General features: G+C 46.6%; 1 pseudogene; it reads left to right on the forward strand.

The window, feature by feature from the left end:
- Positions 1–7,654, forward strand: LOC115310439 (annotated as a pseudogene).
- Positions 7,655–15,220: the final 7,566 nt, after the last annotated feature.

The following is a 15,220-nucleotide window of genomic DNA, read 5'->3' on the forward strand; positions in this document are numbered from 1 at the left end:
ATGCCCTCCTGCAAGACAGCCTGCTCCAAATTGACCGCAGTAAGTTTTCTGCATTCTTCATCTTCGGGGATTTAAATAGCCACATCAGCTGGAACGATCCTGGTACTCCTTTCCCATCCAACCCACTAGACGACCTGTTACTTGAGGTATTCGAAACAGCTGGTCTAACTCAACACTGCGACACCCCGTTCTACACCTCCCGTAGTGTCTCCACTTCTTTCCTAGACCTCGCCCTGACCAACAATCCTACCTTTTCACATCGCTGCACAGTCATCCCCAGCCTCTCGGGCTGCGACCATAAGGCCCTCATCACTGTTCAGCACCCAAGCGAATCCTTAAAGCCAAGAAATTCTAGCAGTTTGCACAAACCGATTTCTCTCATCTTAATCAGCTAATCCATCTTGCTCCCTGGTCGATTGTGTTTGACGATCCTTCCACTGATGATGCTTACTACCTCTGACTTGACATCTTGTCAGCCATCCAGCGCGAATGTGCTGAATGGCTGACATCAAGGCGAATGTCTGTGCCAGTCGGAAGCGAGCTAGCCTTCGGTGGATGACAAACGAAATCGAAGCTCTGATCAGGCATAAGCAGTGCCTATTCGAGAAAGCAGAGAAAAGCCAAAACCCTGCCCATCTTTCCCGAGCCCACCATAATCGGAGGGAAGCCCTATTGAAGAAACCAGCAAGGATTTCAAGCTGGGCAAGCTGGTTTAGCTGGTTTTTAAGCTGGTTCGAGCTGGTTCGTGCTGGTTCAAGCTGGTTGAGCTGGTCTAGGTAGTAATCAAGCTGGGTCAAGCTGGTTCAAGCTGGTTCGAGCTGGCACTGCAGCTGGGCAAGCTGGTTCGAGCTGGTACTGAAGCTGGTTCAAGCTTGTCAAGCTGGTTCAAGCTGGTTCGAGCTGACATCGCGGATGGGCAAGCTGGTACTTGAGCTGGCTCAAGCTTGTCATGCTGGTTCAAGCTGGTTCTGAATCTGGCCCAAGCTGGTTCAAGCCGGTCTTGCTGAGAGCGCGCACGCCAAGGTCGGCGAGAGCTTGTCGAACTGGCATTGCCGGGAGCGCGCGCGCCAAGGTCGGCAGGGGTAGGGACGATGCCACGTCCTGTTCTTTGTCCTCTCGTTTTTGGTGGACTACCGGGCGCTTCAGGCACGCTGCGAGCTTCCTTTGTGTGCGAGAAAGCAGAGAGAGTGAGTGGTAGGAACGGAGAATTTGAGACACGTTTGGCTCCAGTTCGGCAGCGGTGCACGCCGACATCGCTTCTAACTTTATCGTCCTGTGTGCAGATAAAACCTCAAGTTTCCCACGCACGCAACGGATCGGACGGGCCTTTGTCATCGAGCGGGAGCGATTTCGTCCTTCGCCGTGCGTCGCATCAGGACCAATCGAAGTCTTTGACATCAGCACCGTCTGCAGCCGCATCAACCTACAAAGGCGAACTTCGAAGGCCCAACTCATCCAGTTCGGCAGCGGTGCACGCCGACATCGCTTCTAACTTTATCGTCCTGTGTGCAGATAAAACCTCAAGTTTCCCACGCACGCAACGGATCGGACGGGCCTTTGTCATCGAGCGGGAGCGATTTCGTCCTTCGCCGTGCGTCGCATCAGGACCAATCGAAGTCTTTGACATCAGCACCGTCTGCAGCCGCATCAACCTACAAAGGCGAACTTCGAAGGCCCAACTCATCCAGTTCGGCAGCGGTGCACGCCGACATCGCTTCTAACTTTATCGTCCTGTGTGCAGGTGAGAGTCCGACATTACGTCGGTGTCAGTATCTGCCCGAAACTTTTTTGTGTACTGCTGCCGAACACAGCATTCGTTTGTTCTGTGGGTATTATAGTGCAAACTCTGTTTCAGCCACTTTGCCATCCGAAATGAGTAAAGACGTAAAAGAGTTTACTAAAGCCATAGATGAGCTTCGTAGGGAAATACGAGCTGAGCTTAGAGGACTCAAGGAGAGTGTCAACTTTTGTGATGATTTGAAGAAAATACCAGACGAAGTCAGGGAACTACGCAGGGAGATACAAAACCTAACACTGCAAAACAGGGAGTTGCAAACTGAAAACCGTCAGCTCACTAGCAAGGTGGAAGAGCTAGAACAGTATATGAGATCTAATAACTTGGAGATCAAAGGTGCCCCTGTAATGGGCAACCCAATCGACATCGTAAAGAAAATCGGTGAACTGGTGGGTGAACCTGTTGAGAACACAGATATTGACATTTGCCATCGGGTTCCCACCCAAAGAAATGAAAAAAACATCATAGTACGCTTTGTTCAGCGATCCAAGCGAAATTCGTTGCTTGAAAAATGCAAAAAAAAAGCGACTGACGACCTCAGATATTGATGCACTGGGATCCGAAAATCCTATGTATGTAAACGAGCACCTGACGAGGCAGAATAAGCAGTTACTTGGGGCGGCAATCGCCCGCAAGCGCGAGACTAGATGGAAATTTGTCTGGACAGCGGGGGGGAAAGTGTATGCAAAGAAAGATGTTACGTCGGCTGTCATCAGAATCGCGAACCAAAGTGATATTCAAAAAATGATCGCGTAATCGGACTGTCCCAAAACAGTTCCGATAAGCGTTGCTCTTATCTCATGACTTCCACTTTTACGGAAGGCTGTGTCTACTATGACGAGTCATCATTTAACCGAACATTTCAAGATACCAAAAATGCCTTTTCTTTAATTCATTTTAATACGAGAAGTATAATCAACAAACAAGATGACCTTAATTTGTTTTTCAATTCATTATGTCTAAATTTTGATGTCCTTCTTTGTACGGAGACTTGGGTCCCTCAAGATGTAGAACCGCCTGGTTTTGTTGGTTATAAATGTGCGAGCTTGGGAAGAAAAAATAAAAGAGGAGGTGGTGTTGCCATTTACCTTAATGATGATATATCGTGGTACGTACTTGATGAGTTTTCTATGATCACCACAGATGTAGAGTGTCTCGTCGTTCATGCTGGAAGCGTCCTTATTAGTGTTGTGTATAGGCCCCCCGCGGGAAGTAAGTCTGTTTTTCTCTCGATTTTTGAAGACCTTCTTGATTTTCTCGGTTCGACTGCTAAACCATTTTTTGTTATGGGCGACGTAAATATAGATCTACTTGGAAATGAAAGTGACTCTATTGAAATAAAGAATGTCTTGGCTGCTTGTGGGTGTATAAATACGGTGACACTGCCTACCAGAGTGACTTCTGAACGGTGTAGCTCTATCGATGTTTGTATAACAAATCTAAATACTAATGAGGTCTCATCAGGTGTTTTTGAACATGATCTCAGCGACCACTTACCTATTTTTTGTCTCTCGGCTCTTCATAGAAAGATAGGTGCCTCTTACAATGAAACTTTCAGTTACAGGAAAATAGATGAAGAATCGTTGACAAGGTTTCACGACAACATTTCTGTCATGGACTGGAACAGTGAATATTTAGAAGAAAACCCGAATCTTGCGTACGCCAGTTTCCTAAAAAAATTTCAACATTGTTACGACAGAGCTTTCCCACTGAGACAAATTAACAAGCGGAGAAATAAATTTCGCAAACCTTGGATGACTCCCGATTTATACACACGCGTTAAAGAAAAAAATAAAATGTACCACGACTTTCTTAAGTGTAGAGACCAAGAACTTCTTGCCGCATTCAAGAAATATAGAAACAAACTAACCTCTGATTTAAAAAATGTCAAACAAGAATACTACTTGCACCTGTTTTATCTCGTTCAGAGTGACCCCAAGAAGATATGGGAAGCCGTAAACACCTTAACAAATAAGCATAGTCATTCCCGGGATACAAATCACGTGATTATTGATGGGAATCATGTGAGCGGTATAGAACTATGTAATTCGATGAACGAGTATTTCGTAAATGTTGGTGCACCTTTAGAATCCGACAATGAGCCCTTACGCGGTGGCATGATGACCACGCACTCTATAACCAATTCGATAATGTTATCACCAACCACCCCACAAGAAATAGAAGGTCTTATAAATAAGATAAAAAATAATGTAGCCCCTGGCGTAGATGAAATAAAACCCACTCCCATTAAATATGTTTCTAAAATTATAAGTAACATCTTATCCCATATAATAAACTGTACTCTAGAATCGGGTATATTCCCAGACGCCCTAAAAATTGCTAAAGTTACCCCTGTCTTTAAAGGAGGGAAACCGTATCTACAAAATTATAGACCTATATCAATCTTGCCAATATTTTCGAAAATATTTGAGGGAGTTATACAAAGCCGATTATATCAGTTTTTTATAAAGCATGATGTCATAAACAAATCACAGTATGGTTTCCAAAAGGGCAAATCATCAGAGCAGGCACTTGTTGAGACGAAAGATAAAATAATATATAACATGGAAAATAAATTATACACACTGGGAGTTTTTTTAGACTTTAAAAAAGCATTCGACACGATTCAACACCAAATTTTGTTAAGTAAACTTCAACTGTACGGAATACGAGGAGTAGCTTTGGCTTTAATAAAACATTATCTAACAAATCGCCTTCAATTTGTCAAAGTTAACAACTCTCTCTCAACCACGTTGGAAGTAAAATATGGTGTCCCCAAGGTTCTATCCTAGGCCCCTTGTTGTTCCTCCTTTACATAAACGACATTACTGCTATTCCTAGATCTCCAGAACTGATTATATACGCAGATGATACGAACGCATTTTTCGCCTCTGCCTCCAAAGCATCCCTAGAGTCAATGGCAAATAGCTATCTCGCTGAATTAGCAGTGTGGCTCAATAGAAATAAACTGCAACTAAATTCTAAGAAAGCCAAGTATATAATTTTTGCTCCAATAAACAAACATGATAATACTCCAATAACTCTGTATTTCGAAAACACGATTATAGAGCAAGTCCCCGAACAAAAACTTTTAGGCGTTTGGTTTAACCAGGAGCTTAGCTGGAATGCACATGTAAATAAGTTGACTGCTGAGCTTTCTCAGGCAGTTGGATGTTTGTATAAAATAAGAAACCTGATTCCTACATGGTTAAAAAAACAAATTTATTACTCTCTTTTTTACTCAAAGTTATGCTACTGTATTTTAGTATGGGGCACCACCACGCTCACAAACTACAATAAGATTCTTAAATTACAGAAGAAAATTTTGCGGTTATTTGAAAGTTACACGGGAAATATGCAAGACCTTCCAACTGAGCCACTCTTTAAAAAACATGGTATACTCAAGGCTAACCAAATTTATGATTTCAAGTTAATGCAACGTATCAAAACTGAGAAACTTTATGATAAAAATACAAGTGATGTAGAGCACAGATACACCTTTCGGCACTCTTTAAGACGACCCCCACAGATTCGAACAAATTACGGAAAGCAAACTAAAGATTATCAGGTGACCAAATTATTAAATTCAATTGGGACCTTCGTGGATTTTAATAACTCCTTTTCTAAATTTAAAAAAGAGCTGATAATAACTCCTTTTCTAAATTTAAAAAAGAGCTGAGGACACTCTTGGTGGGCAGTGACACTGTTTTATAGCCATTTTTATACATGTACAATTTGATGGTTCTTATTTTTTGAACTTGTGAAAAAGTTTCTTTCACAATCTATATTACTAGTTGCGATCCTCATGATGATGTATTATGAAGCTATGACATTATTTGAATTGCTGATTGTTCTACAACTGCATGAGTGTTTACTATACAGTGTACCGTATGTACGGACTGCAAAGGGGACAGAGACCTTCGTCAGGCATTTTCTGCCTTTAGTCTCTGTTCCCCTTTCGGTTGATCCGAAAGAAATAAAGACTTCAATTCAATTCAATATCTTGGACAGATTTTCGAAGGGACGGCTGTGTACGCGTTGCTTGACGACTACTTGAACGGCGGCGCAAGCGAAGCGGGATTTAGGGAGGCGGCGAGCGGCAGTCCGTTCAGCGCGGGAAGAAATCGGATGCCCCGACGGAGGCGTCGTTTCGTGTCTTCGAATACCGTGGTGCCGAGGAGTTTCGCCAATGCCATCCAAGCTACACGGATTTCCTCGCCTCTGCCGACTACGCAAGAGGACGCTTCGCCCCCATTACGGGTGGGACCCAGGTTCGCTTTTCTCATCCGTGTAGTATTTTTATTGTTATTGCCTGTTTTTGGCGTGTGTCTAGTATTTTTCGTGTTGAGAGATAAGCAATCTAGTTTTAATAGCATTGTTTGTTTTGCACCGAGAACCGCTATCTGTGCGCCGGTTAGTACTGTGTCAGCGCAGTGAATGTATAGCATCTGAGCTCATGTGCAGACCGCAAATACGAAAATAATAAAGTCGATGCCGAGCTGGCTTTTCTGCAGAGTTTGACTTGTTTATCGTGTGTATTAATCTAAACTGGTTAAAAATGGTGGGGAAGTACGCCAGCCTAACCAGCATGGGCAGTTCACCCAGCATGGCCCAGCATTTGCCCAGCATTCACCCAGCACGACCCAGCATCCAACCAGCTCGACCAACACGACAAGCTGGGCATGCTGGGGCGATAACCCAGCATGAAGCTGGGATGCTGGGACCAGCATGAGGCTAGGATGCTGGGACCAGCTTGCGCTGGGACCAGCACCACAAGCTGGGCATGCTGGGGCAATAACCCTGCATGAAGCTGGGCTGCTGGGACCAGCTTGTGCTGGTCTTTTCAATAGGGAGTCAAGCGTGTTTTCCGCATCTCCCACAACAACCACCTGCAGCAATTAGCAACAAAGGCTGCCAGTAACCCAAACGTTTCTAGGCCTACTTTCACCGCCAACAGAACATGTTTAAGCCTCCGTCTTCATACATCATGGCACACCCTACTTTAAACCCGACAACATAGCCGAACTCTACTCCCACCAATTTTTCCTTACTCCCCCACTAACTGACCCTGCTACACCGGACCCCTCCCCCACACTCCCCTAAATATCGCTCACCCAAACCACCCTTAAACCATGCTCTCCTCCATAGACTTCCTTCCAAACGGAACCTACGAAGCCCTGTCCCGCCTCAACCCCTCACACCGCCCCGGGCCTGATGGCATTCACCTTGCTTTTCTCAAAGCCTGTGCTGGTCGCATCTCTTCGGTTCTTACTCGTCTCTACAATAATTTCCTCATAAATTGTTCAGTGCCTATTTCTTGGAAAGTTGCGTCAGCAACACCCATGCACAAGGGACATGAAGCCCCCCAAGTCTGAAATCACCTTCTACTGGCTAATCTCCACTATTATAATAATGTGCTGTACAATAGAACGAGTAAAAAATAAACATCTTTTGGCCCAGCTTGCACAGTCGAACCTTCTCAGCCCACATCAGTATGGTTTTCGCCCTGGCAGGAGTTGTGAGATGGCCCTCGAATCTGTCACCAATACGCTTAGCTCCAGCCTCGACAGCCGACTCCCTTGCGAGGTTGTGCAACTAGACTTCAGAAAGTTCTTCCATTCTGTAAAGTACAACCTGCTCGTACCTAAGCTTAAGCAGATGGAAATATCTGGCTACCTGTATGCCTGGCTGCAGGATTTTCTCTCAGGACGCAGCCAGCATGTTTTCTACCAGAACGCCCGCTGTTCCACGACACCTGTACGCCAGGGAGTACCCGAAGGGAGCGTACTCGATCCCACCTTGTTTAACACTTTCATTAACAACTTCACATCTTCCCTCTCTTCCACCCCACTTTTATAGGCCGATGCCCTTACCCTTATCCACCCCACTACATCCCCCTCATATGACGCACGCCTACAAGCTGATCTAGATCGCATTCTTCTCTGGTAAAAAGATAAATTCCCCTAAACTTAACCAAATGCGCAACCATGCGCGTCATTGCCTCATGCCAACCTTCGACACCTCCAACACTTTTTCAGGGCCGAGTGTAGATCCTAAAAACAACGCATATCTACCTCCTAGATGTCATCATCGACCAGCACCTTGATTTCCATCGCCATGTCCAAAACGTCGTGTCCAGGGCAAGGCGACGTCTTGGTTTCTTCATTCGTTGAACAAGAGGAGTCAGTCCCGACGTGCCCAGATTACTGTTCACAGCACTGGTGTTGCCCATCCTGGAGTTTCGTTGCTCGGTCTGGGACCCGGTAAACAAGCATCTTGTTGCCTCCGTCGAGTCAATGCAACGGTGCTGCCTACCTTATAATGAGGCGCCAACTTAGCCCCCGGACACCATCCTATCGAAAACTGCACCCTAGAGATCTCCATTCAGTCGGCTGGGACCCACTCCAACTTCGACGTCAAGTAGCGACCACGCGGCTCCTAACCACTTTTCTGCTACCGGACTCCTCTCTCCCTTTTGCCTCTTCCCTGCGGCGTACCCGCACGGGTGGCCTGCAGCCAGGGGTGTAAAGGTGGGTGAGGAGGAGTTGCGAGTAGCGCTCTGTCCTGTCTTACCTTTCTCTTCTCTTGTCGTTTGCGCTAATTTTATCTGATCATGGCAAATCGCGTGCGCCCACATCCTGGGTCCCGAGTAAAAGATCGCGAAAGAGAGCGACAGAACACGAGAGAAAAAGACCAACGTTGCCAGCTGAAGGACGGCAGTCGCAATGGTAATCGCTAAGACTGCAAACTCTCATCAATATAGACAGTGATCATTTAACGTTGTAAACTAAATTCTGAGCTATTCTAACGCTTATAAAAATCAGCATAGCTCATTACGCTGCATTAACTTTCCTTCTGTTGAAATCTCGGAAATCTGGTGGTTGCTAAATTTCGTATTCCTGGGGCGCGGCCAGGCGCAGCCACCCAAGAAGTCGGTTATCTGGTTTAGTTTAGTTTTGGCGGGAGGCCGTACATGTGCGCGCTATGCAAAAAGAAAGCTTCGGAAGGAACGCGAATATCTTTTCACCGGTAAGTTCGTGGATTGTTGAAGTTCATGACACTGCTCTGATGATATAATTATATTCGTGAAATTGTAGGCAGGTTGGAAACCATGTGTGGGACCCCGAGGGTCTGCCTGCATACTCCGCCGCTTGCGGCAGCCAGAATGCATGGGAAAATGGCGGACCTTTTCCTCTAGAGTTAGTATGTATGATCTCTATGCCTGCAGCCCCTTTTAACCCTTACGCGTCGTCACTCGCCCTCCTTCGCACCCCGTACGGTGCCACTTTGGAGGTCCCTCCCCGTGCCAGTCACCAGTTCAACACCAATCGAAAGTGCCTCACTTCGAAATCTACCAAGAGCGTCAAAGCCCACCTGCGTAGAATCTAACTCGATTTGTGTTCTCCCACGGGAGCTATCCCTTTATCTATGTTCCGGTTTTAGTTATTTAAAGTTTTTATTTTTTTTTTCTGTCATAGAAGCACTGTGGACCCCTTGGTATGGATGTAATGCCCGCTCACAGTTGCCTTACCCTCCTGGGTTGAACCGATGAACCAACAAACAAAAAAAAAAAAAAAAAACCGCACGCACTGCCCGTCACCACCCGCATAAACTACCGATCAATGACAGACTGGACCAGACCGGGTATGCTCGGCCCGCGACGCGCATTCCCAGTGACGCGCTGCTGTCGGGGAGATCTCCCTAAGTTGACGGAGAGGTTTCGGCGAGGTCGGAAGCGCTCCACGAAGCTTGCGCTGCCACAGATCTACGAGCGGAAGATGACCCACTTGAACCAGATTTGTGAATTGAATAAGGGGCGCTTTTGGGGCATTCCAAAACTGCGAAGCGCAATTCACCGTAAGCCTCGCCTGCTCCCCCTTTCCTCCGTTTTCACACCATAAACCAGGGGATGTGACGTTCGTGGAAACGCGCCTATCAGATTGCCGAAATTGGCCTCTCGACTTACTTCACAAGGTTTTTGCAAATACGCGTACGGGAACCTTTCGGCTTCGTTCAATAGAATAGATTCCTTAGCAAAGTTCTGGCCACGGTGTAGGTAGGGTTGCAAGATAAGACTCTTCAGGTGAGGACAGCGCGCTCCTCGCGACCGTGCCGATAAAGTTCGCTTTTCACTCTCTCTCTTTCTCTATCTCTCACTATGATTTCAAGCGGTGCCGGCAGATGACTCGTTGACCCGTGGGCACGGTGTAAGACGCAGGAGGCAGGCAGTGGTGCACACGGTGTAAGATAATACTCTTCAGGTGAGGATAGCGCGCTCCTCGCGCAGTGCAGATAAAGTTCGCTTTTCACTCTCTCTCTTTCTCTATCTCTCACTATGGTTTGAAGCGGCGCCGGCAGATGACTCGTCGACCCGTGGGCACGGCAAAGACGGCTCGTGCCGCCTCATGCTCCTCACGCGCAGAGCTCCAGCGAGGTTGTCGCTCGTGCAGAAAGACAACGGTGTACCGCGGTGTCATGGCAACGAGATCATTTTTTTCGCTCTCGCACAGCTTCGCCGTTTGGCCGCCGGCGACACTGTCAGCCGCGGGCACGGTGGCAACGGTATGATGCAGCCTTTCGGATGCCCGTCGAACGAACACTATCGGATTTCTCGCGCCCCGCGTTCAGCCCCGCCGTGTCCACACCTAAAGAGGGTATCTTACACCGTGGCAGTGCACAAGACGGCTCGTGCCGCCTCATTCTCCACACGCGCAGAGCTCCAGCGATGTTGTCGCTCGTGCAGAAAGACAACGGTGTACCGCGGTGTCATGGCAACGAGATCATTTTTTTCGCTCTCGCACAGCTTCGCCGTTTGGCCGCCGGCCACACTGTCAGCCGCGGGCAGGGTGGCCGCGGAATAATACAGCCTTTCGGATGCCCGTTGAACGAATGCTATTTGATTCCTCGCATCGCGCATTCAACCCCGCCGTGTCATCACTTAAATAGTGTGTCTAAAGCGCCGTTCACACTGTTGCGACCGAGTAAGACCGAGAGAGACCAGACCGGTTTTTAAGCTTTTTGCGACTTCTTAGGACCGGATGCAATGCAGCGGAGCTGGTCCTAAGAGGTCGCAAGATGCTTGAAAACCGGTCTTGTCTCTCTCGGTCGTACTCGGTTGCAAGAGTGTGAACGGGCCTTTACACCGTGGTTCTGGCTGACAGCAGCTTGGTTAGTGTGAAGTTACGGGTAGAGTTCGTTTATTTTTTATATTTACATTTTTTTACGGGTTTCTCATGATAAGATCTATGAAACTAATCAAATTCGCTAACAAAGGAAAAACAAAATGGCGGTGAATCGCATTGCAATTGATTCATCTCCCTAACCGCTCATTCACACTGGAAGCGGATCCGCGTTCGCAAAGCGGTTGCGAACGCGGTTGTATAAAGATCCAGTGCGATTGCACGCGCACTCGATGACATCAAGTGCGCGTGCGATTGTACTGGATCTTTATACAACCGCGTTCACAACCGCTTTGCGAACGCGGATCCGCTTCCAGTGTGAATGAGTGGTAAGCGTTCGTGACGCAGCCATAACTGTAGTTCACAGGGGGCAGACGGCCATGCATGCGAGGGCTCGTGCCGTCTAGTGCTCCACACGCACAAAGCTCTAGCGGGGTTGTCGTACGTGCAGAAAGACTCAAGTTCCCTCGATGCATTGCGGCAGCGGAGGCGCAGCCAAACTGGCTGGTGAGATCGGTCTATTGTGTTGTACGTGAAACGTTGTCGGTTTAGCGCTATGCTTCGTTTCACCTCATGTTTAGACCCAGCCAACGCTACGAGCTGATAGCACCAATCAGACAGCATCAAATGCGCACCACTATGGTGTTCCTCATGTTTCGGTACGTGTTCTATCATTGCTGAACCAATCACAAACATAAAAAACCCAGCGACTTGCACTTTTGACGCTGCTTCATTGGTCCCATTAGCGCGTAGCCTCGGCTGTGTATGGACTTACGCTGAAATGAAGTAAAGTAACCTCCAGGGATTTCTTGTCCGAGCTGACCCTCCAGGTCTCTCCACTCCTCTCCACCCCATTGGCTTTCCCCTTCGTGTCGGCATGTGCCCACAGAAAATGGCGAATGACGGGCTGTGGCCGGTCACTTGTCATTTTTCATGCTAAATTTAGCGGGTAAACTGAATTTATGTGTACGTTACATGACGTCAATTTTCCCGCTAAATCTAGCGGGGCAACTGAAGTCATGTGATGTCACAGGTCACGGCTTTACAAAATCCGGAGCAACTACAAACAAAACAACAAAAAGTCAAAGAACGTCTCACAGTAAAAAGAGAAAGCCGAAAAACCAAACAACTAGGTACCGAAGTAGAGTTGCGGCTTTGAACCCTGTTTTAAGAAGCAGCGCTTTTTCTCAAACTTAGGAGGAACGTGTGTCGAACACGTTATCCGGCAATTTTACTGATCTTTTATTTTTTTTATCTCCGCTTTGTTAACATTGTGACTCTATTGCAGGGAAAAACGTTCTCTCTAGACTAAAAAAATAATGTGTGTTCCATACGTCCTTAAAAGTCTTAAACATTTTAGCAAAAGACGTCTAAGATGTCGTCCAGGGCAAAAAATTTTTGTTCTCCGGTCCTTTAACGCCATATTTCGTAAGCAACGAAAACGACTAAGAATCTCTTGATCGGCTGCATTGTGGCGCACAGTTAGAGGTCTATTCGCGCGTCTTGATAGGCTTGACTACGTTTAGTGGCCAAGCGTACACAAGCGCCGTTGTGAAAATGTGCCTTAAAAAATCTGAGTAATGCGGATTCTTGGGCGAGTTAATTGGAACTGTAACTTTGACAGCATAATAGCGCTTCAAGACTGGGATGAGAGTAGGAACGAGACTACACAATGCCCTAAGTTCAATTGGTTTACTTGCGGTGGTGGTGGTGGTTGATCATTGGGGTTAAACGTCACCTGGGTTAGCCTAGCTCAGGCATGCTGGCCTGGCTAGGTGAGGTTTAATTGTCAGAAAATCAAGGGTATAAATACACTACATCATCGCGCCATTCAGCCAATCTCATGCCACGCCAATGCTCGCAAGAACTGTCTCTCTTCGTCGCCCAAATCGATCGGCGCCACGCTGACACATCGATCCCCGTAGTTTTTAATCAGGTATGCCTCTATAATTTCCCTTACCATCTTATCTCTATGTTTTTTAATAGCAGTGCGCAAATTAAAATCAGGTTTGCACCCACAGTCATGACAGTGCATTGACAAATGACCCTCACGCTGTCCGCTCACTTTTCGGTTGTGTTAGCGCAATTTATCATTTAGACATCTTCCCGTCTCTCCCACGTACTTTTTGCCGCACGTCAGCGGGATTTGATAGACAACTCCTTCTGCGCATTCTACAAATGGGCCGCGATGCTTTTTCACGCAGCCAACAGGTGGTTTGTGGCAAGGGTCCGTCAGTTTGCACAGCTTGGCAAGTTTTTCCGGTGCAGAAAAAAACCACCCGAGCATTTACGCGGTTTGCTATCTTTTTGAGATTGTGTGCGCTTTTGTGCACGTAAGGCTCAACCGCTACTCTTTGTTTCTTTTGGGCCATATCTTGGTCTGGACTTGCTACTACTCGTAGCTTCTTTAAAACGTTTTGTGCAACCGACACCAGGAGCGTCTCCGGAAAACCGGCAGCCACCAAGCGTTCCGACTGCTCCTTCAGACCTGAAGGCATCGCATGATGACACAACCTTCTGATGGCGTTCACAAAGCACAAACTCACAATTCCTCTCTTAACGAGTTCCGAATGGGATGAATTGAATGACAACAGGGGCTTATTTGCTCTCGGTTGGTATTTCCAACCCACATGTTGCTCCGAAAGTGTGATCCTGATATCTAAAAACTTTATGACGTTGTCCACAGGTACTTGATGCGTTAGCTTGAGAGGGGACATTACTGCAAACTGTTAAAAGGCTGTTCACCACTGAGGGCTCTAGAGGGGCTCTACAGTGGGTTTTCAAACTCCGCACTGCCTAGAAGAGAGTCCAGGAATGGCTTCGGACTGCCCAGGTGTCTGTCCTCTTTCAGCGGAAGCCGGGCCCGAAAGCCTCCCCCCACCCCCGATAGGCTGCCTGTGGACCTTCGAGGTTACACATACGTACCCATAAGTACGCAGTAGAATAGATACTCATAAATTATGCCGCACCAAAGTCGCGCTTTTTTTGTGGCATGACACATGGGACAATTGCGAATCAATAGATTAACGTGACGCGTAAGTTTTAGCTCGAATAAAATACATTACACCTAAAACCATCATCTTTATCGTTGCACGGATGACATTCCTCGCCGAGATTTCAGATCCGGCATTTCACCGTTCCTTTCGGAGATTTCTCTGATTGGCTTTCTATCTGTTCCAATGGGAAGTGAACCAGCAGCTTGGTAACTTTTTTTTTTTAGAAAGCTGGTATTATTGACTATTCGGATGCTTCATTTCAATACAATAAACCTAATATTAATGGAGAATCGATGTCTCGCTGTGAGCGGGACTAAATGCTGGTATCCTTATTTTAGAGTGATATTCCCGAGTCAGAATCTTACAAACTCTTCGTTTTAGTACAAGATCACCGGAACTCGGAGGGACGTATTAATGTTCTCTGGAAGGCGGAAAGGAGTGGGCCGTGTGTTTTCAATATTTAATCTCAAGAGTCCATTGCAGCTTTATAAGAGCGTGACTATACAAAGAGCTTTACTGCCGTACAAAGACACGTCTTGCGAAGCTACGCTATCAAGTTATCTTTTTTTATTTGAATAGAACTTTACACAGATTTTCATAGAGAGTGACCTTGACCTTGCGTGGAAGTAGATGCATAATGATATTTTAATGCCTGTGCGGCCTCCAGCCCGATCTGCCCGACAGGGGCTTCATATTCGCGTATGAGGGCGGGAGTGCAAATATCTCACAGACGCAGAAAGGTCGCTTTACAAAGGTCGGACCCTAGGTTCTAAGAAACAAGCAACGGTGTTACATGCCGGTATTTTCGAGCTCGGCAAATTGGATCATCTTACAGGTTTAGGACTTGAAGGTCATCAGAGATGCGGAAACAGCTTGCGTCGATAGGGGGGAAAAACACGAAATCATGTATGCATATTACGGGGTTTTAAAAATGCCATAAATCTCCTTGGGCTGAGTGTTTGTAGAAAAACGCTATCCATACACAAGAAAAGAAAGTTCGTGAGATGGGAGCATTTTTTTTCGCACAGCACTGGTTGTACAAGGCGGACCATTTTTTGTTACCTCTCGTTCGTTGGAATGAAGACCCGTAGTTTTAATAGTTTATTGTTTGTTTTCATCTTTCAAACATTATTTTTGGTTACCTGTTATTGATCACGACTGCTGTCCGAGGTCTACAACATAAAACAACTACGAAACTATCCACAACTGTAATATATATCTCATCGAAAACTTTATAAAACATAATTTTT

This window comes from Ixodes scapularis, unplaced genomic scaffold (genome assembly GCF_016920785.2).
Source record: "Ixodes scapularis isolate PalLabHiFi unplaced genomic scaffold, ASM1692078v2 PGA_scaffold0__279_contigs__length_252992795, whole genome shotgun sequence".
Lineage (NCBI taxonomy): Eukaryota > Metazoa > Arthropoda > Arachnida > Ixodida > Ixodidae > Ixodes > Ixodes scapularis.